Raw genomic sequence first — 26,672 nt, 5'->3', positions numbered from 1 at the left:
TGTGTTTACCCTACTTTCACCTAATAAGCACGTCTCAAACTGTGCCTCCATGGGTTGCCTTTATACCAGGAGAGTTTAATAGGTGTTTTCCTCCAAAGTGCTTCTGTGGTCAAACAAATTTGGGAAAGGATACATGGGACAGCCACATCTGACATGTCCCAGTGCTTTTAGCATATTTAAGGCTCTGAGAAGGCCTGCACTGAAGGTACCTGATTAACTCTGTTCATCCTGCCTTTCCCAGACTTTTTTTTGTTTTGACCAGAGAGGCAGTTTGGGGAGTAAGCCACTTAATTCCTCATGGGAAATTTGGTGTTCCCCAGAAACCAGTCAGAGCCCGATTGCTTCACATTCTCCTTTGCAAATCCTCACGTGTCCCTGTGAGGTCAGGAAAGGGGGTGCTCCATGGGAGGACTGTTGGAACAGACAGTTCACCTACCTGTCTGATCTCCCACCTCAACTTGGGGCCAAGGTGGGCCAGAGACAGGCTTCCTCCCTCTCCATTAGATGGGGGAGCCCTTGGGCGGTGCCATTGCTCCCAAGGGGCCACTTTCCTGAAGGCATGAGGAAACACCTCCGCACTGAGCTGCATGCAAGAACAGCAGAAGGGTGCAGGCACCAACAGTTGCCCTCTGCATCACCTCCAGGGTGCCAAGTATCCCAGTTCAAGGCTCAGCCTGAAGAATCTTTAGTTTCTCGACCTCTCTGGAAGCAAGAAAGGAATGGGGACTGATCATCCCCACCCTTGCACTTCTGAACAGAGGTAAAGTAATTCACACAATAATTCTGCAGGAAAAATAGCCACCCATGACTTCCAGTTCCTGTTGTAGCTCAGGTCAAACTAGGCTGAAGAACATGTATTCAGTTTGCAAAACAACTCTGCTGGTTTCTTTTATTAATTTTTTTGAATATGCGTTTATTTCTCTGGATACAAAAGAGACCTGGGGATATATGGAGAAAACATTTCTCTTATCCCTTGTCACATCACCCAGTTTCTTCCTGGTGTCAACCAAATGCACTAGTTTCTAGCAGCTATGGAAACACTCCTTTTCCCTACACACACACACACACACACACACACACACACACACACAAAATAAATAACATACTTTGAACACTGCACCTTATTTTTTAACTTAATGATGTATCTTAGAGATCGTTTCTTACTAGTACACACAGAGTTTTCTCATCCTTTTTTTACTGCTAAATAAATCATGGCCCTTTATGGATGCAGCATAACTAGGCCCCCACTGATGAACACAGATTTCCTCCAGGGCTTTTTGTTATGAACAATGCTGTGGCAGATAACGACATACCTAAGTCATGGTGCACACATGTGCACATGTATGTAGGGAAAAGTTCTAGAAGTGGAATTGCTGGGTCAAAGCACAGGCACTTCTTCAGGTGGTGCTGGGTACTGCCTGGTGCCCCTGCTCTGGCGGCCGGAGTCCCAGGAAGAGACAAGGGTGTTTTCCTTTCTCATTGGATGTTTAATCTCAAGCCAGCTTCACACATTGACACCTGACACAGGAAACACAGTGTAGTCCTTCCCCGTCTTTGCATGTTGATCTCCATTTATGCCAACACCATTTGTTGGAAAGACTCTTATTTTCACCATTGAATGATCTTGGCACCCTGGTTGATAGCTGATTGACATCTGGGTGGCTCCTGCCTATAAATCCTAGCACTTCGGGAGGCCAAGGTGGGAGGATTGCTGGAAGTCAGGAGATCGCGACCAGCCTGGGCAACATAGTGAGACCCTGTTTTTAAGAAAGAATAAAAGAAAAGAAAATCAACTGACCATAACTGTGAGAGTTCTTTCCGGTCCCTCATTTCTATTCCATTGATCTCCACGTCCATATCTTTACACAAGTACCACACTGTCGTAATGACTGTAGCCTTGTAGGAAGTTTTAAAATTGAGAAGTATGAGTCCTCTATTTTTCAAAATTATTTTGGCTATTGTGGGTTCCTTGCATTTCCACATGCATTTTACATACACTTCACATTCATGTGATCACCTTATCAACTTCTACAAAGAAGTCAGTTGGAATTTCGATAGGAATTACACTGAATCTGTTAGATCAATTTGGGGAATATTGCCCTCTTAGCAATATTGAGCCTTCCAATTCACAACCATGGGACGTCTTTCCATTTAATTAGGTCTTCTTCAATTTCCTTCAACAATATTTTACAGTTTTGAATGTACAAATCTTGTGCTTCTGTTAAATTTATGCTTATGTGCTTTATTCCTTTTGATACTAGTAGACGTGAAATTGTTTTCTAAATTCTATTTTTGAACCTTGAATTGCTAATGTATTGAAATACAATTAATTTTTATATGCTAATGTATTGAAATACAATTAAATTTATTAAATACAAAAATTTTATATTTTTTATATCTTTTGAAATCTTGCTGGGACTTGTTTCTTAGTTCTAGTAGCTTGGTGTTTGGGGGGTAGACGTCTTAGTATTTTCTATATAAAAGATTATCTGTCAACAGAGACAGTTTTAATTCTTTTTCTCCGTACTGGCCTTTCATTTCACTTTCTCGTCAAGTTTCCCTGGCTGGACCCTCCAGCACAATGTTGAATAGAAGTGGCAAGAGCAGACACCCTTGTCTTGTTCATGATCTTAGGGGAAAGCTTTCAGTCTTTTACCATTTATTATGATGTTAGTTGGTCACTATACAATTTTACATTTTCTAGTAGCCACAATTTAAAAAAGAGTAAAAGGTAAAATTAATTTTACAGATATATTTTATTTAACCCAATAGATCAGAAACATTTCAATATGTAATTATTATAAAAAACAGTAATTAAATATTTTACTTTCCATACTAAGCCTTTGAAATCTGATGTGTGTTTGATACTTTCAGCATATCTCAAATGCCTAACCTCAATTAATCTACCCACTTCAGCCTCCCAAAGTGCTGGGATTACAGGCATGAGCCACTGTGCTGGCCCTTGTAGCATATCGCAATTCAGAGTAGCTGCATTTTGCGGGGACAGTGGGAATTAGCTACCTTTTAAGTGCTATTCTCTCTTGTATTGGACAGCACAGATCTAGAACATGCCTGGTTCAAAACAAGAAGAGCTAATGTTTACTGAACTTTTTCACATATCAACTAAATTAATCTTACAAGGAGGAAGCGAAGGCATGGAGAGGTTATATTACTTGCCTATAATTGCCCAACTAGTGAAACAGCAGAGCTGGGATTCTAACCTGGGAAGTCAGACTTCAGAGCCTGAACTCTCTACTTTTAATAAATGTATGGAGATCTTATTCACATACAATTCACCCATTTAAAGTGTACAATCAGACAGTTTTTAGTGTATTTACAGAGTCCTGCAACCATCACCACCATCAATCTTAGAACATTTCATCATCCCAGAAAGAGAGTCCATACCCGTTAGCCGTTACTCCCCATTTTGTCCCAATTCCTCAGTCCTGCCTACTTCTGTCTCTATAGATTTGCCTACTCTGGGCATTTCATATATATGGGATTATACAATATGTGGTCCTTTGTGGCTGGCTTGTTTCACTTAGCATAATGATTGCAAGGTTCGTCCTTGCTGTAGCATCTATCAGCACCTCATTTCCTCTCACTGCCAAAAAATACTGCATTGTATAAATAGATCAGCTTTGTATCCATTTGTCAGTTGGTGAACTGGGCAGTTTTCAGTGTTTCAGTGTTATGAATAATGCTGCTATGATCATGCAAGAGGAGTTTTTGGATGGACATATGCTTTCATCTCTCTTGGGTTCCACCTGGGGGTGGAGCTGCTGAATGATAGGGGAACCCAGAACCTATGTTTTTAATAGTTAGAGGAACTGCTAGACTGTTTTCCAAACTGGCTGCACCAGGTTATATTCCCACAAGCAGTGTGTGGGGGCTCATTTCTCCACACCCTTGTCAATACTTGTTATTGTCTTTCAGCCATCTCAGTGGGTATGAACTGGCCCTGAGCTTAAACTTTAGCTGTTATTCTAGATAGGAGACACTTAATAGACATGTGTTGAATGAATAAAAAAATAAACACACCTTGTCATTTTCCGTTGTGTGGTGTTGTGAATAATGGAACAAGATGGCTCAAAACTTGCCAACAAGAAGCTGTAACAGAAGAGAAGGGTGTTTTCCTTTAAAATGATGATCTGCTGGCTGGATCTGAGCCACCTGAGGGGCATTTTAAAAGTGCAGATTCTCAGGCCCCATTCCTAGAGATTGATTTGGTAGGTAAGGTGGTGTCTGGTAATCTATTTTTTTTAAGAAACCTTCCCCAGATGATTCTGACATGCCACTAGGTTTGGGATCAGTAATCTAAGACATTTTGGAGTATAGTGCCTGTATTTTCAATAAGCCAGTCATGTAAGCGTTGGACAGAAAAACTGGCCAAGGACTGCAATGATACCTGGCTGAGTTTCAGAAGCTGAGGCCCTGCTCAGTGCTGCATTCCACATGATGGGGGCAAGAAGAAAAAAAACAAGTAAGACTCATTGAGAGCTTACCTCCTTCCATCTAAGTCTCTACATGCAACACCTCCTTTAATCTTCCAAACATGAGAAAAAGGTACTTTTACTGATTCCTTCTTTGCAGATGAAAAAATTCAAAGGAATTAAGCTGCCCAAGGTCTCACAACTCAGTCCAGTTAGGCTTGTAGCAAGATCTGTTTGACTCCCCTCTGCTGTTTTTCCTTCCTGGCCATTTCACTAGCCTTGAGGCACTCCCAGGAGTATGGAGGAGTCAAATTACACAGTAGCTGGAAAGGCCAACCAGGTAAGAACAAGATGCTTGGCGAGTGTGTGGAGAGGTTACAGGTGAAGTACTATACTAGGGAGGAGGAAGGGAGAGGCTCAGACAGAGGAAAGAGCAGTGGTTCTTTATGGCAGGGTCTCTGGACAACTGGAAAGCCCCTGGCTGACCCAATCCCTGCTGCTTCAGGACCTTCCTCTGTCCTCTGTGCCTCTGTCAGTCTGGGTGCTAATTTGCACGCTGGCCTTGCTTGTCCCAGAATGCCTTTCTGCCCAACCTCTCCAGAGAGACTCAGATACAGACTATCCCTTGGATGCTTTCAGGTGCCATATCTCATTTAGATGCACTTTCAGATGAGGAAACTAAGGCTCAGAGACATTAAGTCACTTGCCTAAAATCCCACAGCAAATCAGTCGCCATGCTGAGATTCAAACTATTTTTGACAACCTGATACGGTTTAAATGGTTGTGCTCCTGTCCCTGATTTTTGTGTTTAAGTCGAATCCCCAATGTGATAGTATTAGGAGGTGAGGCCTTTGGGAGATGATGTGGATCATGAGGGCAGAGCCTCATGGTGGGATTATGGCTCTTATAAAAGAGGCCACAGAGAGAGAGAGAGTCCTTGCCCCTTCCATCATGTGAGGACAGAGCGCAAAGATGGCCATCTGTTAGCCAGGAAACGGGTCACTACCAAACAAGGAAACTATTAGCCAGGAAGCACCCAGGCTGGAGTGCAGTGGCCCGCTCTTGGCTCACTGCAGCCTTGACCTCTGGGTCACAGATGATTCTCCCACCTCAGCCTTCCAAGTAGCTGGGACTACAGGCTTGCACCATCATGACCAGCTATTTTTGTGTGTGTGTGTGTGTTTTTTTTTTTTTTTTTTAGAGATGGGGTCTCACTATGTTGCCCAGGCTGGTCTCGAACTCCTGGCTCAAGCAATTCTCCACCTCGACCTCCCAAAGTGCTGGGATTACAGGCGTGAGCCACAACATCCGGCCTTATTAGTGATTGTTAATTTGGGGTTACTTATGGGGCCTTTTGGATTCTGTCAGAAGCTCCCTTCCCCCAGCTGTGAGTGCACACCCTGTGCATGCGTGTGTGTGTGTGTGTGTGTGTGTGTGTGTGTGTGTCTCACTCACGAAGCATGCACAGGGCAGTGCTCACACCCTGGTTAACGCGCTCTGCCTTATTCATGATTTGAGGGATCCCTCACTGCTTTCACAAGAAAACACGAAAATCTCTCAAAGACAAAGGCAAGTTAACATACTGGTTTATCACGGGGCGGGCTGCATCTTCACTGGCTCATGGGGACCTGGAAACCATCAAAAGCTGAGGCTGGGAAACCCGGCTTCCTGCTTCTGGTCTCAGTTCCCCACCGCTGTCACCACCAAGACCACTAAAAATAAGACCAAACCCAGCCCACGCCCTCTCTAAGTCATTCTCCTCATGATTTATCTCCCTGCTTCCTGTTGACCTTTCAGGTTATTTCACAGCCTCTGACTTCTGTTCACAGCCCACTAGGCATCTCCCCAGCTTGAGCAGAAACAGCATTTAACCAGAAAGGCAAAGGGAAGGTGGAGGTGGGAAGCTGCAGGGGACTGAGGGTCCGTGTCCTGCCTCTCTGCATCCACACTTGCATCCTCCACCCGGTGGCTGCCCCAGGTCCAGAACCCATTCAAATGCTGCCAGGTGAGTTTGATGACTACCTTGTCACAGGTTTTGACAAATGTACTCAATCTCCTGCCAGTGGTTACAGGAGTACAGAAGGCACAATCTCTATTCAGAATTATTCAGTCACATGAGGTAAGGACTGGGTCACAGGACACAAAATCTCTGGAAACAGTTGATGAGAAATCCCATTTGCTCCTCCCCATTTGTCTCCTGGAAATCGAGGGTCATAGGCTCAGTTTTCTGGTGTTGCCCCCATATGCTTCTTCCAGCCATACTTTTTTCTTTTGAGACAATCTCTCGCTGTTTCCCAGGCAAAAGTGCAGTGGTGTGATCACAGCTTGCTGCAGCCTCGACCTGCCAGTCAAGTACTTCTCCCACCTCAGCCTCCCTAGTAGCTGGGACTACAGGCATGTGCCACCACACCTGACTAATTTTTGTATTTCTTTGGTAGAAACGGGCTTTCATCATGTTGCCCATGCTGGTCTTCCACTCCTGAGCTCAGGTGATCCGCCTGCCTCGGCCTCCCAAAGTCCTGGGATTACAGGTGTGAGCCAATGTGCCCGGCCTCAGCCATCATTTCAGTCTCCATCCCTCCCTGGAGAGCTCCCTGCAGCCCTTCAGTAAAACCGAACCACCCTCTCTCAGTCTCTTGGCCTCCCTCTGCAATGTTTGGATTCATCTTCCTTGCTAGATTGTGAACCCTTGGAGGGGCAAGGAAGACCTCCTAACCACTCTTTTTAGAAATTTCACAACTAATAGGTGTTTACTACGTGGAAATACTAGAAAATTCCAGTGGCTTCCCCGCCACCTCCCCTGCAGAAAGGATAAATGTATCCCTGGTGCCCAGCTGGGATCTGTAACATTTTGGTAATCTTTCCATTTTCTTATGCAGACACACACACACACACACACACACACACACACACACACACACACAGACACACCCCAAAATGGAATCCAATACTATATTTTGAGTCTATTATTCCTTTTTTTTTAAACTACTCAATAATCTTAAAACATTTTCATGTCAACGTTTTGTATCATTGAAAAGCACTGCAGAGTTGTCTATTAACTGAATCAGCTTTCTCAAGAAGCCCCTATTGCTCCGCTCGCACTGTCATATAAGTACCGTGCGCTAACCGATTGTGCCACTGGAGCTCTAAGAAGCCCCTATTGTTGGACATGTAGGTTACAGCCAGTTTTTGTGACAGGGTCTCACTCTGCCACTCAAGCTGCAGTGCAGTGGCGCAAACATGGCTCACTGCAGCCTTGACCTCCTGGGTTCAAGTGATTCTCCCACCTCAGTCCCCTGAGTAGCTGGGGCTACAGCCACATACCACCACACGTGGCTAATTTTTTAAAAAAAATTTTGTAGAAAGGAAGTCTTACTATGTGCCCAGTCTGATCCTGAATTCCTGGCCCACTATTTTTTAAAAGCAGCTTTGTCAGGATATAAATTCCCCTTTTCAGGGTATACAATTCAGTGGTTTTTACTATATTCAAAGCTCTGAAACTTACAATTATCTGATTTAGAATATTTTCATCACACCCAAAAGAAACCCCAGAGCCATTTGTGTCACTGTATTTACCCCACACCCTGAGGCCATGGGAACCCTTCAGCTTCTGTGTTTATGGATTTTTACTATTCTTTTTTTTTTTTTTGAGATGGAGTCTTGCTGTGTCTCCGAGGCTGGAGTGCAGTGGCTCAATTTGGCTTACTGCAACCTCTGCCTTCCGGATTCCAGTGATTCTCCCGCCTCAGCCTCTGGAGTAGCTGAGATTACAGGCGCGGGCCACCATGTCTGGCTAATTTTTTGTATTTTTAGTGGAGACGGGGTTTCACCATGTTGGTCAAGCTGGTCTCAAACACCTGACCTCAAGTGATCCACCTGCCTCAGTCTCCCAAAGTGCTGGGATTACAGGCATGAGCCACCACACCTGGCTGATTTTTGCTATTCCTGACATCACGAGACATTCACACATAGCGATACAATAGGTGTATCATTTCACATCTCTTTCACTTAGCACAGTGTTTTCACGGTTCACCATGTTGTAGCATGTGTCAGTACTTCATTCCTTCATATGGCTGAACCAAATTCCTTGCATGCAGATGCCACATTTTGTTTATTCAGTCATCATTTGATGGACATTTGAGTTGTTGCCAGTTTTTGGCTATTATGAATAATGCTGCTATGAACATTTGTGTGAAAATTTTTACACAGACATATGTTTTCATTTCTCTTGGGTATATACTGAGTAGTAGAATTGGAAACTCTATGTTTAACTTTTTGAGGAACTGCCAAACTGTTTTTCAAATACGGTTGTACCATTTTACATTCCCATTAGCAATGTATGAAGACTAATTTCCCCACATCTTTGCCAACACGTTATTGCCCACCAATTAATTTTTCCTTCTGTCCAGCAACCAGACATGTTCCTTGAATATGGGAACTGCTGAATCTGTTTGTTGGACTCATCATGCACTTACCCCAAACAAACTTTTTGCACCCCTCAATTCATTGACGTACTCTGTCCCCTAAAACACCAAGCCAGATCCCGCCTCCACGCTCATAATGGGGGAAGGTTTCATGAAGGAGGAGGCATTTGAGCTGGGAAACAGCTGTAATAAGAAAGTATGGATTTAGGATCATAACTGAGCTAGGTTTGAATTCTGTTTAACCACTTGAGACTTGGTTTTATCACCCACAAAACGGAGATAATAGTATGTCTCATGAAATAATGCAAATAAAACGCTTAGCACAGTGCCTGCCACATCGCAGGTCTCCTTCCACCCCAGAGGATGAGAAGTTGGCTCTCAGGTGAACTGCGTAAGGACCCATCAAGCCGAGAAAAGAACATGTGCAATGGCCTCGTAGTGTGAATGCAAGTGGCAGAGGGAGGTGACTGGTGGGAGGGTAGCAACAAGCCAGGAGGCAGATGGGGCCAGGTTGCCAATGGACTCGCTCCGTGCAAAGGAAGTTTGATCTCATCTCTCACAAGTCATAAGCAACTAGGTGGTGAGTGACAGACGGTGATTTGCATTTTAAATAGCTCGCTCTCCTGAAACAGGAGGCTGGACTGAGCGGTGAGCCAGGGAGCAGTAAGACCAGTAAGGGGGTCAAGGAATTCATTGTTTAAATGAATTCAGGTGGGGAACTAGGGGCTCAGACTAGGGCTGTGACAATGGGGATAGGAAGAGGAGCGGAATGGGAGAGAGGTTTCGGAGGTCGCGTCAATGGGCAATGGTGGCCATGTGGCCTGTGAGTTATGGTCTATCAAGTTCTCTGTGCACCTGCCAGGGAGGGAGGGCAGGGTGCTCTCCAAGTCACACCTTATTAAATGTTGCAACACCTCAGCAATGAGGCACCCATTTTCCTAGTTACAGATCAAGAAACTGAGGCTCAAAGAAAGCAAGCAACTTGCCCAAAGTTGTAAAGAGCAGGGATGAAGTTTGAATCCAGCTCTGTCTGCTTTCATCTTGGTGTCTCTCTGGGAAGGACTTAGCTGCACAGGAAAGCCTGGCATGGATTTGAACAGGGAGGGAGAGCAGGCAAAGTCAGTTCTTTTTCATGGTGAGCAGCCTTGGTGTGATTAGCAGGTCGGAGCTCAGGGAGTCCAGCTAAGGCCTCTAAGGAGCCAAGGCAGAAATGTGGAAGTAAGAGAATTTGTCCAACAGGAGGGTGGGATGTCTCTGATCCTCTCTCTTCCTCAGGGTGCTGGGCACAGTAAGAAGCCTTGTAAACAGAACGGAGATCATGGCAGCCAGACCATGCTGGGGTGAGGGTGGTACAGGGGCCTAGGCAGAGGGCAGGCAGCTTCCTTCCTCCTTCCCTGGGCAGGACCCCATCCCGTGCTGGGAGCCTGCATCCTCTGGGTTTGGGGCCATGCCGGAAGTGGGTGGATGGTGTTCACAGGGCTGGTGGCCATGACCAGGCTCTCCCAAGCAGCTTTGAGCCTCTCCCTGAGCTCTACTACCAGTGGGGCTGTTAGAGAGCCCAGCTCCTTGCAGGAAAACTTCATGTTCACACTGAATGGAGCTGTCCCAGGGCCTCCCTCACAGGCGAGCTGAGAGGTGGTGTGGAGAACAAGTTGGGAGCTTGGATTCCTCGCCTGGTGGTGCCCAGGGGAGGGGACGCCAGGCCCAGACTCTCAAGCTGCCAGGCCTCACACAGAAGGGGGAACCCTGGCTTCTCCTCTCCCCCAGGCCACACCTCCCATGGCCCCTTCATGTGCACGTTGGCCTTTGTCCACCAGGCCCTGCTCACTTGGCTTAAAGTTAGCAGAGGCCCAGATGGGGACATGGCAGGAAGCCATCTGGTCTTCTCCCAAGACTCTCAGCCCCCCACCCTCCCAATGCCTCAGCCTGCCTTGTCCCCACGACCCCCTGCTTCTCTGTCCCAAAGTCTTTATCCGTGTTTACTATCTGTCAATTAGGCGGCCTCAATACCCTGTGCATGGAAAGCCAGCCAGCCAAGCGTGGTAATCCCTCGGCCCCCTCCCCATGCATCTTCCCCTCTGGGCTGGGGGAGAGGGCAGGAGGAGGAGGAAGGCGGTCTGCAGTTTCCCCTCAAGTGAAAAGTGACCGTGGCATGGTCTCTGCTGTCAACAGTTTTTCCCTCACTGCAGGCCCCTCCCAGGCCACAGCTGGAGTGGGCAGAGGTCGTGGTGAGGAGAGACAGCAGCAAGCAGGAGCCTGGGAGTGAGGGGTAGGCAGGGGCCAGAGGCGTGGGGTGTGGCTGCCATGAGACACAGGCTCCTGACTCAGGGCCTGGCTCGGTTCACCTTTCCGGCTGGAAGTGTTCCAGGCCACGGGCAGGTGTGTCTAGTGGCTCCTCCCCAAGGGAGGGCCAGGCTCAGCCACATCTCTCTGGCCACTCCGAGGCCTCCATCCACATAAAAGGAAGAGGGAGAGAAAGAATCAAAGTGGAAGAGGAAGGAGACAGGGAGAGAGGTGGTGCAGGGGGACTGGGGACAGAGGGCGAGTCCCAGGAGGGGCCTCTCGTGCCCTCCAGTGATAGCAACTGGATGCCTGCTGTGGGACCCTCCAGCACCAGGCGCCAACTCACACTCCCTTCATCCCAGCCTCAGCTCCAAGAGGAAGAGGGGCTCATCCCTACGCTACAGCTGAGAACACCAAGCTCAGGGAAAACACTCAGGCTGGTCCTTGGCAAAACTTCCAGCTCCACAGTTCTTCCCAATCAGCCTCCATCACAGCCCAGTGCCTCCCTACCAGGTGGGGATCCGCCTTCTTGCGGGACACAGGCTGTCTGATTTTCAGGCGCCTGATTTGTTCTGGAAAAGCCTGCCTTGCTGTAGGGATCACAGGAGCTGCCCTACCAGCTTCCCACGGTAGGAGGGCCCAGGCTTCGTCCATCCCCAGCGAGGGGGCGGAGCACAGCAGAGGCACAGAAGAGCCACGGACTGGGGGTCGCAAGCTCTGAAGAGGCGGCTTTTCTCAGGAGAGAGACAGTGGCTTAAAGGGCTCAGGAGTCAGACACCTGCCTTTGAGTCCTGACCCCACTTACTCGCCACCAGTTTGAGCAAGATGTTTAGCCTCCCGTGCCGGTGGTTCCTCCCTCCTAAGGCAGAGTAGGTGGTAACGGTGCCCATCCCGTGGGGGTGTCGTGGGAGGGTGATAGTCCAGGCAAAAAGCCTCCAGAGCCCTGCCTTAGACTTGCAGGTGCTCCAGACGTGCTGGTGGAATTGATCACTTTCGTACTTTCTCCCCTACGATGATCTCTCCCAGGGCCTATGCAGCATACTGTTGGGGTCTTGGGATGACACAGCTGTCACCAGGGCAGTGGGCCACCAGGCAAAAGTTTTTACATCTGCACACAACAGGGACCGGCACTGACTCCTGACTACCCTCCTGGTAGGATGTGGACTCCCCCTGCTTTGCTCATCAATGTCAAGTGTCCTGGGGCCTTGCGAATGAGGGATAAACCCCATCTAAGAGGACAGGGAAAATTCAAGTTGAATTGCTGGCCCTAAAGCCAGGATGCAGGTCTGAGGAGAAGGCGGGTAGCTGGCATGGAAGCTAGTTTATAGGCTTGGTCCCCCCCAGAGTCTCCCTCTATCACAGTCAGTGGTGGCTCTGATCCATCCTGTAAAGCCCCTACTCAGAGGGTGGCCTGCCCCACACACGCGCTGTTCCAGCCAGGGTGGCCGAGACCTGGTCCTTCTATGTGAGCTACCAACTTGGTGCCCCAGCCTGCTGATCCCCTCTCAGTATCTGCTGCTTCTTTCCCTAGAGAGGAGTTGAGCACATAGAGAGGGTGGACGGCCAAATGGGGTGGGGTGGGGTGGGGTGTGAACACGCTTCCAACACACAACCACACCCGGAAAGGCCCTGCTGTTAACCAGATTGCCATCTCTGGCAACCAATGGATGCTAGAGGTCTCAATGCCTTCCTCCACCTCAAAGTGTTTCATCAGAGCCTTCTTCTTCTTTTTTTTTTTTTAAAAATAGAGACAGGGTCTCGCTATGTCAAGCAGGCTGGTAGAAATCCTGGCCTCAAGTGATCCATCCCCTTTGGCCTCCCAAAGGGCTGGTATAATAGACATGAGCCACTGTGCCCGGCCATAGTATTCTTTCAACCACAGACAGTAGACTTCCTACAAGGAATTATAAGAAGTCGATGTTTTTCATCTTTTCCACCTTTACCAGAAAGGTTTTCAAGTCCCTTACAGAATAGAGTCCTGGCTAACAGCTGTTGACCTGCTTCTTACTCCAGCTCTGGTTCCAATAATAACACTGGCTCCTCAAACTTCCAACCCAAGGAACGGTTTCTGCCAAGAAAATGTGCCTTAGGAGCTGACACTACTAGTGGAGCAGAATTCCAGCGGTTCTCCAGGTATGAGCTCTGGCAGAAGAGTCAGTGTTGACTAGAGAATCCATCAGAAAAGTTTGTTTTCTGGAAGCACAGGACTGGCCAATGCTGAGAAGGGAGGGGAGCAGAAGAGGTGGGAACTCTAGCACTTCCAGCACAGACCCCAGCCACTCCACCTGTCACCCCAAAGAGCTGGTCATGACCTGTATCACGTTCCATCTCCCAGGGGGGAAAGGCAGCCAGCCACCCTTGGAGGAAAGCATCCCTACGACAACTGACGGCGGGGAGAGCAGTGTGGGGAGAAATCTATATTTGGAAAAGGACACATATTTGGGCGGGTTGTTCCCTCACCTTATCAGGCTTCTGCAGTTCAGCATGGCACTAGGAGAGATGGGCTGTCCTATCTCTACTCTGCTGGGCTTGGCTCAGGCCCCATTAGACGGAGAGCTTTGCCCTCTCACCCCTGCACTCAGTGCCACTCTGCTCCATTGACCCCACTGGCCTCCAGGCCACAGCCAGCTGTAGTGGGAAGAGGAGTTGGCTGGCTTTCAAAGTCAGGGGTGAGGAGAGGCATGGTGCTGTCTAGACTGGGCAAATATGGCAATGGCAGAAGCCAGGGGAGGTGTGTTGAAGGAGAGTTAAGATCCAGAGCATTTAGAGACAAATTAAACAGAGCTTTCAGAATTCATTCAACTGGGGGTATTGATCACATTTGTCCCTGGTGGCAAAATGGACATGGCTTAGATAAGTCAAGGTAGCAAATACTTGGGAATGCTTTCTAGTTTCCACTGAAGTAGGTGATGATACAGCTGTGGGCTCAGACTATGTGCTTGACATACTGACACTAGCGATGGGACCTCGGACAAGTTCTATCTCCACAGACTCACTTTCCTCATCTGTAAAACTGAGAATTAAGGCATGGTGGCTCACCATTAATTCCAGCACTTTGAGAAGCCAAGGTGGGCAGATCTCTTGAGGTCAGGAGTTCGAGACCAGCCTGGGCAACAGGGTGAAATCCTGACTTTACTAAAAATACAAAAATTAGCTGGAGTGGTGGCATGTGGCTGTAGTCCCAGCTAGTCAGGAGACTGAGGCATGATAATCGCTTGAACCCAAGAGGCAGAGGTTGAAGTGAGCTGAGATTGCACCACTGCACTCAAGCCTGGGCAACAGAGACCCTGTCAAAAAAAAATTAAACACAATAATGTATTGAAGTACAGAGCCTAGGACATAGAAGGTACTCTGTCATTGTTCCCTCCTTCTCAAAGCACCTTCCCATCATTTTCCATTTATCTGATATTGACTAATTGATTATTATAACCTATGATGGTTTTAAAATATGTTCACCAACTTTTTGACACTCCTTTCTTCAAAAGGTGGAAACCAATGTCACTCCCCTTGGATTTAGCTGAACTTAGTGACTCGCTTCTAATGATTAGAATGTGGCTGAACTGCAGGTGCGTGTCACTGTGACAATCCCTTGGATTGTCTGCTGCAGGGGCTGCGCTGTCACAAGGACACTCAAGCTGCCTGTGGAGAGGCCCATAAGGGAAGCATCTGAAGTCTAACCAACAGCTGGTACCAACTTGCCAACCATCTGGGAAGAAGACCCTCTAGCCCCAGTTAAGCTTGCAAATGGCTGTGGCTCTGGCTGATGTCTTAACTGCAACCTCTTGAAAGACTCCAAGCCAGAACGTTCCTGAATTTCTCACTCCCTAAAACTGTGAGATATATTACACGTATATTGTTGTTTTAATTTCTACATTTTAGAGTGATATGCAACATAGCGATAAATAACTAATGTATGTCCTATTGCTTCTGAAACGGTTTTGAAACTGCATATAGGTAAAGTCATAGCTATAACTAAATGAAAAGCTAATAGAACAGGATTTGAAAGAAGACAGAGAAATAATAAATGGGGTAGGTATAGGGAGGAGTCTGGCTGTACTAGAAAACCTAGCTAAAGACAAAACATCACTCTAGGCTCCTTGCAAGCCAGGGCAAAAATGAAAACTTGATGGGTCACATTAAAACTTTTTGTGGTGCTGGTGGTGACTGAATGAGGATGTGCATTTGACATGTGGACCTTTAGGGAAACAGCATCACCCCACCTGGTGGGTGGTGCCTTGCAGACACTCCACCTACTGTAGATCAGACTCTGTGTGTTTGAAATGGTAAACACAGCAGTGCATACAGTTCACTTACAACCACGCACCATCTGACAGTTTTCAGGAACTCCTGGCATAAACAGAAAAAAATATATACATATCATATTTTAAAAATATAACTTTTTACATAGGTACTAGGTTTTTTTTTTTTTTTTTTTTCAGACGGAGTCTCTCTTTGCTGCCCAGGCCGGAGTGTAGGGGTGTGATCTCAGCTCACTGTAACCTCTGCCTTCTGGATTCAAGCAATTCTCCTGATTATAGGTGCCTTCCACCATGCCTCACTACTTTTTGTATTTTTAGTAGAGATGGGGTCAACTCCTGACCTCAGGTGATCTGCCTGCCTCAGCCTCTCAAAGTGCCGGGATTACAGGTGTGAGCTACCACATCCGGCTCATAGGTATTAGATTTTTTTAAAAGGCATAAAACTTAGAACTTCCAGGGATATTTTATACATACACAAGCAAGTCATATAAATTGTTTTCCCCCTTCATTACACAAATAGTAGCATACCACAGGCATTGTTCTGCATGGTGAGCTTCTCATTACTCCATGTTGACATGACTCCAAGTCACATCTTCCCCTAATTATCACAACTTTTGATTTTCTGAGTTTCTAATGTTTCATTCTTCAACATTGCGAAATATAAAAAAGCAGCTGGGTGTTGATGCCTATAATCCCAGCATTCTGGGAGGCTGAATCAGGAGCATCACTTGAGGCAAGGAGTTTGAGACAAGCCTGAGAAACACGGCCAGATCCCGTCTCTATCAAAAACATTTAAAAAATTAGCTGGGCAAGGCAGCAGGCACTGTAGTCCTAGCTACTCAGGAGGCTCAGGCGGGAGGACTACTGGAGCCCAGGAGTTCCAAGCCACAGTGAGCTGTAACTGTGCCAGTGTACCCCAGCCTGGGTGACAGGGAGTTCCTGTCTCTTAAAAAATTATATATATGTGTGTGTGCTTATATGTATACAGTAACTCATATATGTGTATGTATATGAGTTGATATATACATATACACGTAAAAGAGTTAAGACAATAAAGGCACTTGTAATTCTACCATCCAGAAATCACTGATAATCCATGCTGTTCAAGTGTGTTCTTTCCTGTCTTCCCCTTATCAATATGAATACGTGTACAGTGTTTAATGTTCAAAGTAAAATTGGTACCAAAGTGTAGAAATAATTTTACAACCTGGCTTTTTTTCCCCATTTACTATACATACTTTCCCTCCTCCCCAACCATTATATTGTCAGTATATGCAGCGCTTCCTTCGCTTTCTTCCCTTCCTTCCCCTCCTTCCCTTTTCTTTCCTTTCTTCTCTATTTTTCTTGATGGAGTTTCGCTCTTGTTGCCCAGGCTGGAAAGCAATGGCGTGATCTTGGCTCACTGCAACCTCTGCCTCCTGGATTCAAGCGATTCTCCTGCCTCAGCCTCCAAAATATCTGGGATTACAGGCATGCACCACCACGCACGGCTAATTTTGTATTTTTAGTAGAGACTGGATTTCTCTATGTCGGTCAGGCTGGTCTCAAACTCCCAACCTCAGGTGATCTGCCTGCCGCGGCCTCCCAAAGTGCTGGGACTACAGGTGTGAGCCACCACGCCTGGCCATATCTGGGGTTTTCTTATGAAGCACAGTTATTTTTCTTAATGTCCGCCAGCACAGGACCAACATGAACCTGCCTTTTCTGGATCTGCTCCAGACTGCTGAGAACAGCTTGGTCGAACCTCTGTTACCACAGCATCCCTAAGATGGAAAAATTGGTGTCTGTAAGACACCAAGAAAACTGAAATTGCGAAGCATTAAGCTTGTTCCTACAAGACTTTCCTAGATTTCCGAGATGAAATAGCCAGGGCCACACAGCCTGCAGACAACCAACCTCCCCACGCCTCCTCAGCTTTCAAGGGGCAAAGATAGCTACAAAATGTCCTTCCCACAACAACCGGTAAGGCGGTTGCTTCCACTGAACACATCTTAGAACCACAGTGTCTTGTCTGTCATATTCCTCCAGGATTCCCCAGGAAGCTGCCTGCAGTCTAGGTATTCCCACTGATCTCGAAGTTGCTGCTCTAGACTACCCTTGTCTAGGGGGATCATCATAATTTTTCATCCATCACCTTCCCAAGGCACAGATCATACTTCCCAACAATGGGGATTCTTACTAGGAAAGAGTAAATTTCATAACTTATCTGTTCATTACTCATCTGTCCTTTTTCAAAGACTAGAAAACTGGTCATAATTCAGCAAAGAATTCTGTAAATAATAGGAATATCATTTCAAGTGGATAATTGTGAGAGATAAGCCAGCGATTGTTTAATCTGTCTCCTAATATGCATTTTCCTCTAACAGATCAAGAAGATCGAGCAAAGTGATAATACAAACAATACCAACATCAACTGAGGGCTCCCTGATACTGGGGTCCATGCTAAGGTTTTTTTGTATATTATCATCTTGCTTAATTCTTGTAACTACCTTAAGAGTTTAGCATAAGTATTATACCCACTTCATAGAAGAGTGAAGAGCTAGGAATCAAACTCAGGTCTCTACGACTCTAGAGCAATAATGCTTTACTATTGGATAAAGTGCTACAGCAATTTCAAACATGAAAATTTCACGGTATTATTGGTATAACTGCTTAATGAGGTAACATGTAACATATCATGTGTCATAGCTATTCTATCATCAAATTGAGTGGGAAAGAAAACATAAACCCAGTAAAATGTAATGTTTTATTTAACTGATGCCTGCTGTCCCCAGAGATCCATAGTAAATTAAGATGATGAATAAGAAATTCCTTAATTTTAGGAATCAGAGAAAGTAGAAGTATAAACTGTCAAGTTTGAATCCTTAGGTTTGAACCCCAGCTTTGACACTAACTGTGTGATCTTGGGCAATTTCTCTAAGCTTTAGTTTTCTTCTCTGTAAAATGGAGATGATGATAATCTATCTCAGAGGTTTGTTGCATTAAATATGCATCAACTCAAAGTATCTGGTGCTCAGTAAATTCTAGCTATTACATTTTACTCACAGAGTTAAAATGTGCCAACCTCTATCAATGACAGCAGCCCTCGGTTAAATAAACAATTAGTGAAGATCCAATGGATAACAAATGAATTAGAAAACCACACTGCTGATCAGAATAGTGTAAGTGGGCTATCACTATTCATTTTATCAGCATATTTACAGTAGGGTTTGCTAAAACCAGCACCCAGTCTTTTATCCTTTTCACATTCCCAAAGTTATCCTTGGCTACCTAACTGAAGCTACACTGTGGTGCTCTGGAAGGCCCTCTGCCCCCTACATTAGCGAATGCCACTGGGGCTGCCAACTCTTTCTCACCTAGCAGCCATTTTAGCCAAGAGAGACAGGTTAGGGAAGGCTTTTCTGACATTGCTGCAAGCTCTAATACCTGATTTTCCTACCAGCTGGTGAGAAGGCTGCACTCAGTGAATAACCTGGCATAACAGTGAAAAACAGACTTAAGAGTCTGAATCCTGAATCTACCACTTATTAACTGGTGAAATGAGAAAAATTCCTTAGCCTCTCTCTAAACCTGTTTTCCTTTGGTGGAGATAACCATACAGTGCAGGATTGAGGATTAAATGAGATAATATAATTAAAACATGTAGTACAAAGCCTACATGGTAGGCACTTGATAAACTGTAGCTATTATTATTATTAGCTTTATGGATCAGACTAATGGCTCCAAGGAAGATTTTCACCTTAAGCCACTTCCTGACTTTCACTATTTAAGAGATATGAGAACATCTTTCTGCTATGTACCTTATGTACATGTTATTAACATTCACCAACATGAATAGTTTTGTCCATTGTGAGCAACAGAGATGCAGAGTCTATTTTTGGCCAAGCATGGTGAAGGACAAAAGGATGAACGAGGTATATATACAGTCCCTGCTTTCCCAGAGCTCACGATCTTGTAGCGGAGACAGATGCCTAATCAATAATGTTTACAAGACAGGCTAAGGATGATCCCGAAGTGCTACTGGAGTTGGGTAAAAGAAGAAGTCATTCTGATGAAAGGAAATATCCTCTATCAGTGCGCCCAGGTGGAGAAGGGTACCTGGGGAGCTAAGGCAGCCACGGGGAGGGTTTAAGTCTTCCGCTGGGTACCCAGGTTGGGGAAGATGGGGTGGGAAAGAGGGCCTGCTTGCCAGGTGACAGGGCTACGTGTTCTGTGGATAATTGTGGGAGTAGAGGACTGGATAACTCATGCAGCTGGCCCCTGAGTCCCCCAGATGATGATGACAGATCAGACAGAGCTCCTACAGGTATGGTCCTAAGGAAGCCATTCTCTCCAGCAGCAGGTTGGAGGAGTGAACTGAGAAGTCATTATTTGGGCAGATGTGGCAAGACAGATCAGGGAGGCCTCTGACTCAGTGGCAAACAGCTATTGCCACAAAGCCAGGGTTGTGGAGGATGCCATGTGGAATCGAAGGTGTTTCGCCACCATAAAATCATAGACTCATTTTTTAGAGGAGGAGGAAACAGACCACTGTCTTTGATTCTTTTCTACCCAATTAGTATTCTTGAGGGGCATCTCATAGTGACTCCTGGTAAGAGGGTGGCAGGGGGTGGGGGGAAGGGCAGAGCCATCATTGGAGCTAAATTTTTCTATGGTGAAACTGCCTCCACATGGGAAAATTAGTTCACAGGTAACATGTGGCCAGCTTCACAGTGAGTGTTTCAGTAGCACTTGGCCTTTGCTCATTCATCTTGGCGAGTCCTCAGGTAAGTCCTGGTGTGAAATATTAACTCATTCCTGCAGCCACTCTCATGTGGCTGCCTTGTTATTATACAGGACTGCTTCCATTGTGAAAGCCAGGTCAGGGCGCTTCCCGTCTCTGCAGCGTGCCTCTCCCACAATGACTAGGGCCACTTGACCGGCTTGCCTGGCTGTGGTGTCCAGGACTAGTCCTAATGAGGCCAGCGGAACTGAGTAGCTCTAGCTCCTGGCTCCAGGACTCACTCAGCACCAAACCAAGCCTGTCCCAGGCCAGTCATGACCTTGTCTTGGCTCTGAGCACTGCCTGGCTCCTGGGATTCTGAGCAGTACTGTGTACCTCTGTTCTGATAACAGGATCCCCGTCTGTCATTTTCCTTCTATCTGAGTTCCTGTCTTGAAGAACTACTAACTACACCTAGGCCTGGTAAGCCTGAGGTCCTGCCATGATCTTGCCATTAACCCACAGGAAGTAGAGGAAGCGCTGCTCTTAGAGCTTAGCCTGTGGCTGGGACTCCTACACAGGCTTCTGCCGTCCTGCTTTCTTACTCTGGAATCCTGACTGGGACTCCCACTTCCCCGATGCAAACCATTTACCAGACTGTGCTTTTGGCTGATGGCTGTGTTCTCCCAGCTCCATGTTTCACTGGCTGGGCTGGGCTTCCTATGAGCTCTCCAGCTCAAGCTGTTCCCCCAGTGCTTGACTTTGCTCAGCGAGTGGGTAGAATTCCTGAGCTTGCCCCACCCAGTCCGCCCTGTTCCTCTGCAGTTAATTGAGCCACGCTCAGCTTGACTTTGGCAAGTACATGTGCATATACCCTTGCTCAATATTAACTTAAAAGTCAAAATGGAGACATACAACCATACCTACATCCAAAAAAATTTCATATTTTAAAAATATGTTCTCAAGAAAAGCACTATTTTAAAAACAAACATCTCAATTACCACACAGCATATTTTAAACTAAATAATGTAAAAGGCTTAAGACACCCGAACATCCGGGTGCAGTGAGTCTCACCCGCTCCCCGTGATGCAGACCAGTAGATAATATTTGGGATACATTCTTGGTTGCCCTAATAGCTTCAAATGACCTTTATTTCAGTTCCAACAGTTGAAGCCAATATTTCCAAAGCAGAAATCAGGTAGGAAGTAATGTTGAACTTTAACTTGTTAGTACAGCAAACACTTTGGGAGGAGATTGCCTGCGGATGCCAACCAGCTGGCTCTATCTACATGTTCTCTCATAAAACTAGGAGCTCATCTACTCTGAAGTCAAAGTCTAGCAAGCCAGTTGTCACTGAATTCAACCTCTAGGGCATTACTCAACAGGAAAGGGGTGAGTTATAGCACGCAACAACTACTTCCTCCCTAGCTCCTGCTTAGTGAAAATTTTCAGAAGCTATTGCTTTTGGAAAAAAACAATTAGTTTAGATCTTGACTATGAAAGAAAATGCTCTTTAAGGAAGGACAGAATACAACCAGAAAACCATTGAGAAGAGTCTAGCAGCACTGCAGTTCCAGGTCCAGGCTGGGACTGTCACTGTATTTGTTTTTTAAAGCCAGAAAAGGTAACTTAAGTCAGGAGTACCAGACAGAAATCCAGAGTCTGCCCTCTTTTTTCACTTGAGACAGAGTCTCACTCTGTTGCCTGGCCAGAGTGCAATGGCACAGTCTTGGCTCACTCTGCCTCCTGGGTTCAAGTGATTCTCCTGCCTCAGTCTCCAAAGTTGCTGGAACTACAGGCATGCGCCACCACACCCAGCTAATTTTTGTATTTTTAGTAGAGATGGGGTTTCATTATGTTGGCCAGGATGGTCTCGATCTCCTAACATGATTCGCCTACCTCGGCTCCCAAAGTGCTGGGATTATAGGTGTGAGCCACTGTGCCTAGCCATGCCTGCCTCTTAAAGTTTGCATTTTGCTGGGCTCAATGGCTCACACCTGTAATCCCAGCACTTTGGGAGGCTGAGGCAGCAGATCAACTGAGTTGGGAGTTCAAGATCAGCCCCCATCTCTACTAAAAATACAAAAAATTAGCCGGGCATGGTGGGCATCTGCAATCCCAGTTACTTGGGAGACTGAGGTGGGAGAATTGCTTGAACCTGGGAGGTGGAGGTTGCAGTGAGCCGAGGTCATGCCACTGCACTCCAGCCTCGGTGCAACAGAGTGAGATTCTGTCTCAAAGAAAAAAAATAATAAAGCCTGTATTTTATAATTGTAGCACTTCCTCATTTCCATCTCCATCTGCTAGGATATGTTACACTGCTTTGGAAAATCCAAGTTTTTCTTAAAAATTTCAAGTCTAATTATCAATCTGAAGGGACACTGTTTGGTCTAAGAAGTCCTATTAACACTCTGCAGTGGCCTTTCTACAGGGCTCACATATTTACCAGCTTTTTGAGTGCAAGTCTTACAGAGACAATGAAGAAAAATCTTGTCTATCAGCCCTTTCATCTTGTGCTACATGTTTGTACTACATATTGATTCCGCCATTTCACAAACATGTTTTTAAAAAATTCCTACAGTGTCTTAGAAATGTAATATTCTTCAATACACAAATTAGATGAATGAAATCAGTGCTATTAAGGCATGCTGTTTAGCCAGGGGCAAGTATTTTGCCTAGTGACAGCTGTCTTACAGCACTGGAGAGCTTTTCTTACCATCAGAAGCAAGGTCAGGACTGGCTCTGGAGAAGGCCAAATACTAGTTTGTGTAAAAATAAAATCTAGAAACAAAACGGCAACTTAACAACCTTCATCACAGTTTCAGTATAAAGACTTACCCAACCAGAAATTATACAGGCCTTAAAAATAACCATGGGCCAGGTCTACTTCGGGAGCATGCAGGAGGGTGAAAAGTCTCTGTCACAGCAGCTCTGAGTCCATGCAGTTGACACCATGAACAAGGCTCTCCTTCCTGAGTTGAACAAATTTATAGATAAGAAATTATTGTTGAATTTAACTGGTGGCCGATATGTCTAAGGAATATTGCAGGGATCTGATCCTCTTATGAATCTTGTGATTGATGGGTATGTGGAGATGGCAACTAGTGGGTAAGAAAATGATATTGCTTATGGTGATATGAGGAAATTGTATCAGCTAGAAGCCTTGCGATGAGTATAAATCAAGGCTCTTTTGCAGAGAAATCCACGTCTTCTCTCCAAAGGGCCTATTTTACTATGATACAAAAACTGGGTCATGTATATTTTCATATTAAACTTTTTGTTCAATAAAAAGGTATTGTGAACTAGATGTATATCCATCTATGTTTCTGCTAGATAAAAAATTTTTTTTTTTGCTATAGAAGAAATATCAAAATGTGCCAGTTTGTCATTTGAAGTATAAATGGCATTTAAATTATTAGAGGTTCCAACAGTAAAGAAGTCAGCAACTTGAGACAATACTCCAAAGACTCATGGAGCATCTAACGACTTGAAATTTTAGGAAAGAACAATTGAGAAATAATAAATAGGCTTGGTATTGCAATGTGTTTCTCTAAACTATTTCTGTAATTAAGTTCTAAACATCATAATTTACAGTAAACTTTAAAAAATATATGTATTATCTGCTTTACCTATTCTTAGGTTATGCCCTGATGGGTTTCCAGTGAAAACTGTGGCATAGAAAACCATGAAATGCAGACTGGAAGACCCTTCCTTGAATCCAGGCTTAGCCGCCCATGAAATGTATGGCATTAAGTAAGCACCAATTCTCGGAAGGATAATTCTTAGAAAGTCAGAATAAGATTATCCGGCTGTAAGGAACAAATCAAGAATCTGGTATCTATAACCTTTCCTCAACCTGAGACTGCACCTAGCAATGTATAATCAAAATAGAGCTCTAAATCAAGCCCAAAGATATTTTGAAGGAATTCCCTCAATAAACTAAAACTAAATTTGGATCCAGTATTGCCCCCTAATGGTCAGCTCTTAGAAATGAAACCCCTTTGAAAATTGAGTATGCAAATTCAGGGTCTTTTCCTATCAAAAATTTCCTCCGGGCCGGGCGCGGAGGCTCAAGCCTGTAATTCCAGCACTTTGGGAGGCCGAGGTGGGTGGATCATGAGGTCAAGAGATCGAGACCATCCTGGTCAATAAGGTGAAACCCCGTCTCTACTAAAAACACAAAAAATTAGCTGGGCATGGTGGCGCGTGCCTGTAATCCCAGCTACTCAGGATGCTGAGGCAGGAGAATTGCCTGAACCCAGGAGGCGGAGGTTGCTGTGAATCGAGATCGCGCCATTGCACTCCAGCCTGGGTAACAAGAATGAAACTCCGTCTCAAAAAAAAAAAAAAAAGTTTCCTCCAAAGGCTTATACCATTAGGTTTTTCTCCAAGACAGATCATCTTCAATTACATTCATTTAAATAAGATTGTAGATACAAGTATATTTCTGATCTTTAAAATGACTTCCATAACTAGATTAAGCTACCTTTTCTGGTTTTAAAAACATTTTCCTTAGAATGTCTCTCCTTTTCCCAATAATGGAAATCAAGAAGAAAAAGATAAAGAGCTTCAAGTCTCTGCTGTATCTTAAGCAAATGTATGATACCTTGTCTTCCAGGAGTCATGGTGAAGATTTCAGAGGTGGTTCTTTATTCTAAAGGATGTTATCACCACAGGTCATTCCTGCTTTTCAAGTGTCCACTAGTTTCTTCATTCTTGAGGTGATTTGTTATGGAAAAAAGCCTTCTAAATTAAAAGTCAGTGTTTGATCACAAATATACTTACATTAAAATACAAGTTCACCAGGGCTTGATTTACGGTCCTAACCAAGAGGACTGCCCCTTCCTAAAAACCACAAAAATGTATTGCAGCCACACAGGCTCCAGCACATAGATGGCATGAATAATTATAGAAGTCTGAATCTCTATGGGTAGAATTTTACCACCTACTTTTCATCTTTTACAAGCCTTAATTTCATTATCTACAAAATGGGGATAATATCATCTACTTTGTTGGGATACTGGGAAGACCAAATGAAGTCATATATGAAAAGCACTTAGCCTAATGTTTGGTACATAGAAGGCATCAACAAAAGATATTCGCAGCTAGCTCCTTGGTTTAAAAAAAATGTCAATTATTGAAGGAGGCATTATCTTTCCACTCATAGGTATGAAAACTCTGAGGCATCACATCCACACAGCCCCTGAGAGCACACCATAATTTTCCATATGTTCTCCACTGTAAGTGATATTTGTAATGGGACCTGCTAAGAAAACAAAGTCGAGAACAATCGAGTGAGGAGAATAAGCAACAAAGGAAATGCCTTCTAAGTTCTGGGTATTTCACAACAAACATGGTGCCTGCAGACTAAGAAAAGGGAAGTTGAGTGCAAGGACTGGAAACATTGGATTGTTCGGTCTATTACGCCCTCTAGTGGCCACAAACAAGACTTCTTTTCAAAATCCCAGTTTGGCAAAGATTGCAACTTGGATGTGTTAAGTGTTACCCATGAGTTTGAAAAAAGTGATGTTTGTATTTTCTGCCTATATGGTGAAAAAGGGGGCTTGATGTTAGGAGAAGCCAATGCTATTACAAATTTTATCAATTTGGTTTCTATTCCATGCTGAATGAAAATACTAATCAATGGAAGAAAAGGCACATGCTGACTTTCGTGCTATGTTCACTCTCAAGTGAGAACTGAAGAGAATCGTCTTTGTTGTTTATGAAAGGGAATTTTGAAATAAGCATCTTTCTAAAATAGCAATTTTTTTTTACCACAGGGTTATTTACAAGCCAAGGTAATAATTAAATATGCCCAAGACTATGACTTCTTCTCTGACCAAACCCTTCATTTTTATAATGGGTAATTATAGTAAAAACTTCAATTAACCAGAGCCCTCAATTAACACGGTATCCTTCTCTTGTACTGTATTTTTAGGACAAAGTAGAAAAGTAATCACAAGAAATTGTTCATATGAAAATTGTATATGGGCTAAGAAAAAAAAAAAAACCCAGAAAATTACATTCACATCATGATCAATATATAAAAAACACATATTTAACTAGATAACAGCTGGAAGGGAATATAATTTTTAAAAATGTGAATATGGGCCAGGAGTGGTGGCTCACGTCTATAATCCTAATAATTTGAAAGGCTGAGGCAGGAGCATCACCTGAATCCAGGACAACTGGGTGAGACCCTGTCTCTATTAAAAAAAAAAAAAAAAAAAAGCTGCGTATGGTGGTGGATTGCCTGTAGTCCAATATAGTTGGGAGGCTAAGGCAGGATAATCACTTGAGACCAGGAATCTGAGGTTGCAGTAAGCTATGATCACACCACTGCACTCCAGCCTGGGCGACCCTGTCTCAAAAAGGCTGGGTGCAGTGCCTCATGCCTGTAATCCTGGCACTTTGGGAGGCCGAGGTGGGTGGATTGCTTGAGGTCAGTAGTCCAGGACCAGCCTGACCAACATGGCAAAACCCCGTCTCTACTAAAAATATAAAAATTAGCTGAGCATGGTGGCACATGCCTGTGATCCCAGCTACTCAACAGGCTGAGGAAGGAGAATCG

At 45.0% G+C, this 26,672-nt stretch overlaps 1 long non-coding RNA gene across 1 annotated transcript; it reads right to left on the bottom strand.

Annotated features, from left to right (window-relative positions):
- Positions 1-883: 883 nt before the first annotated feature.
- LOC144578749 (uncharacterized) lies at positions 884-25,367 on the bottom strand. Its single transcript, XR_013525118.1, has 3 exons — positions 24,708-25,367; positions 22,940-23,073; positions 884-1,757 (listed from the first exon to the last, which is right to left on the bottom strand). It is a non-coding gene; the product is annotated as an uncharacterized LOC144578749 (long non-coding RNA).
- Between the last annotated feature and the right edge of the window lie 1,305 nt (positions 25,368-26,672).

The sequence above is a fragment of the Callithrix jacchus genome, chromosome 12, assembly GCF_049354715.1.
Source record: "Callithrix jacchus isolate 240 chromosome 12, calJac240_pri, whole genome shotgun sequence".
NCBI classification, from domain to species: Eukaryota; Metazoa; Chordata; class Mammalia; order Primates; family Cebidae; genus Callithrix; species Callithrix jacchus.
Note: the sequence above shows the minus strand (reverse complement) of the source record. Positions and strands in the feature narration are given on the sequence as shown.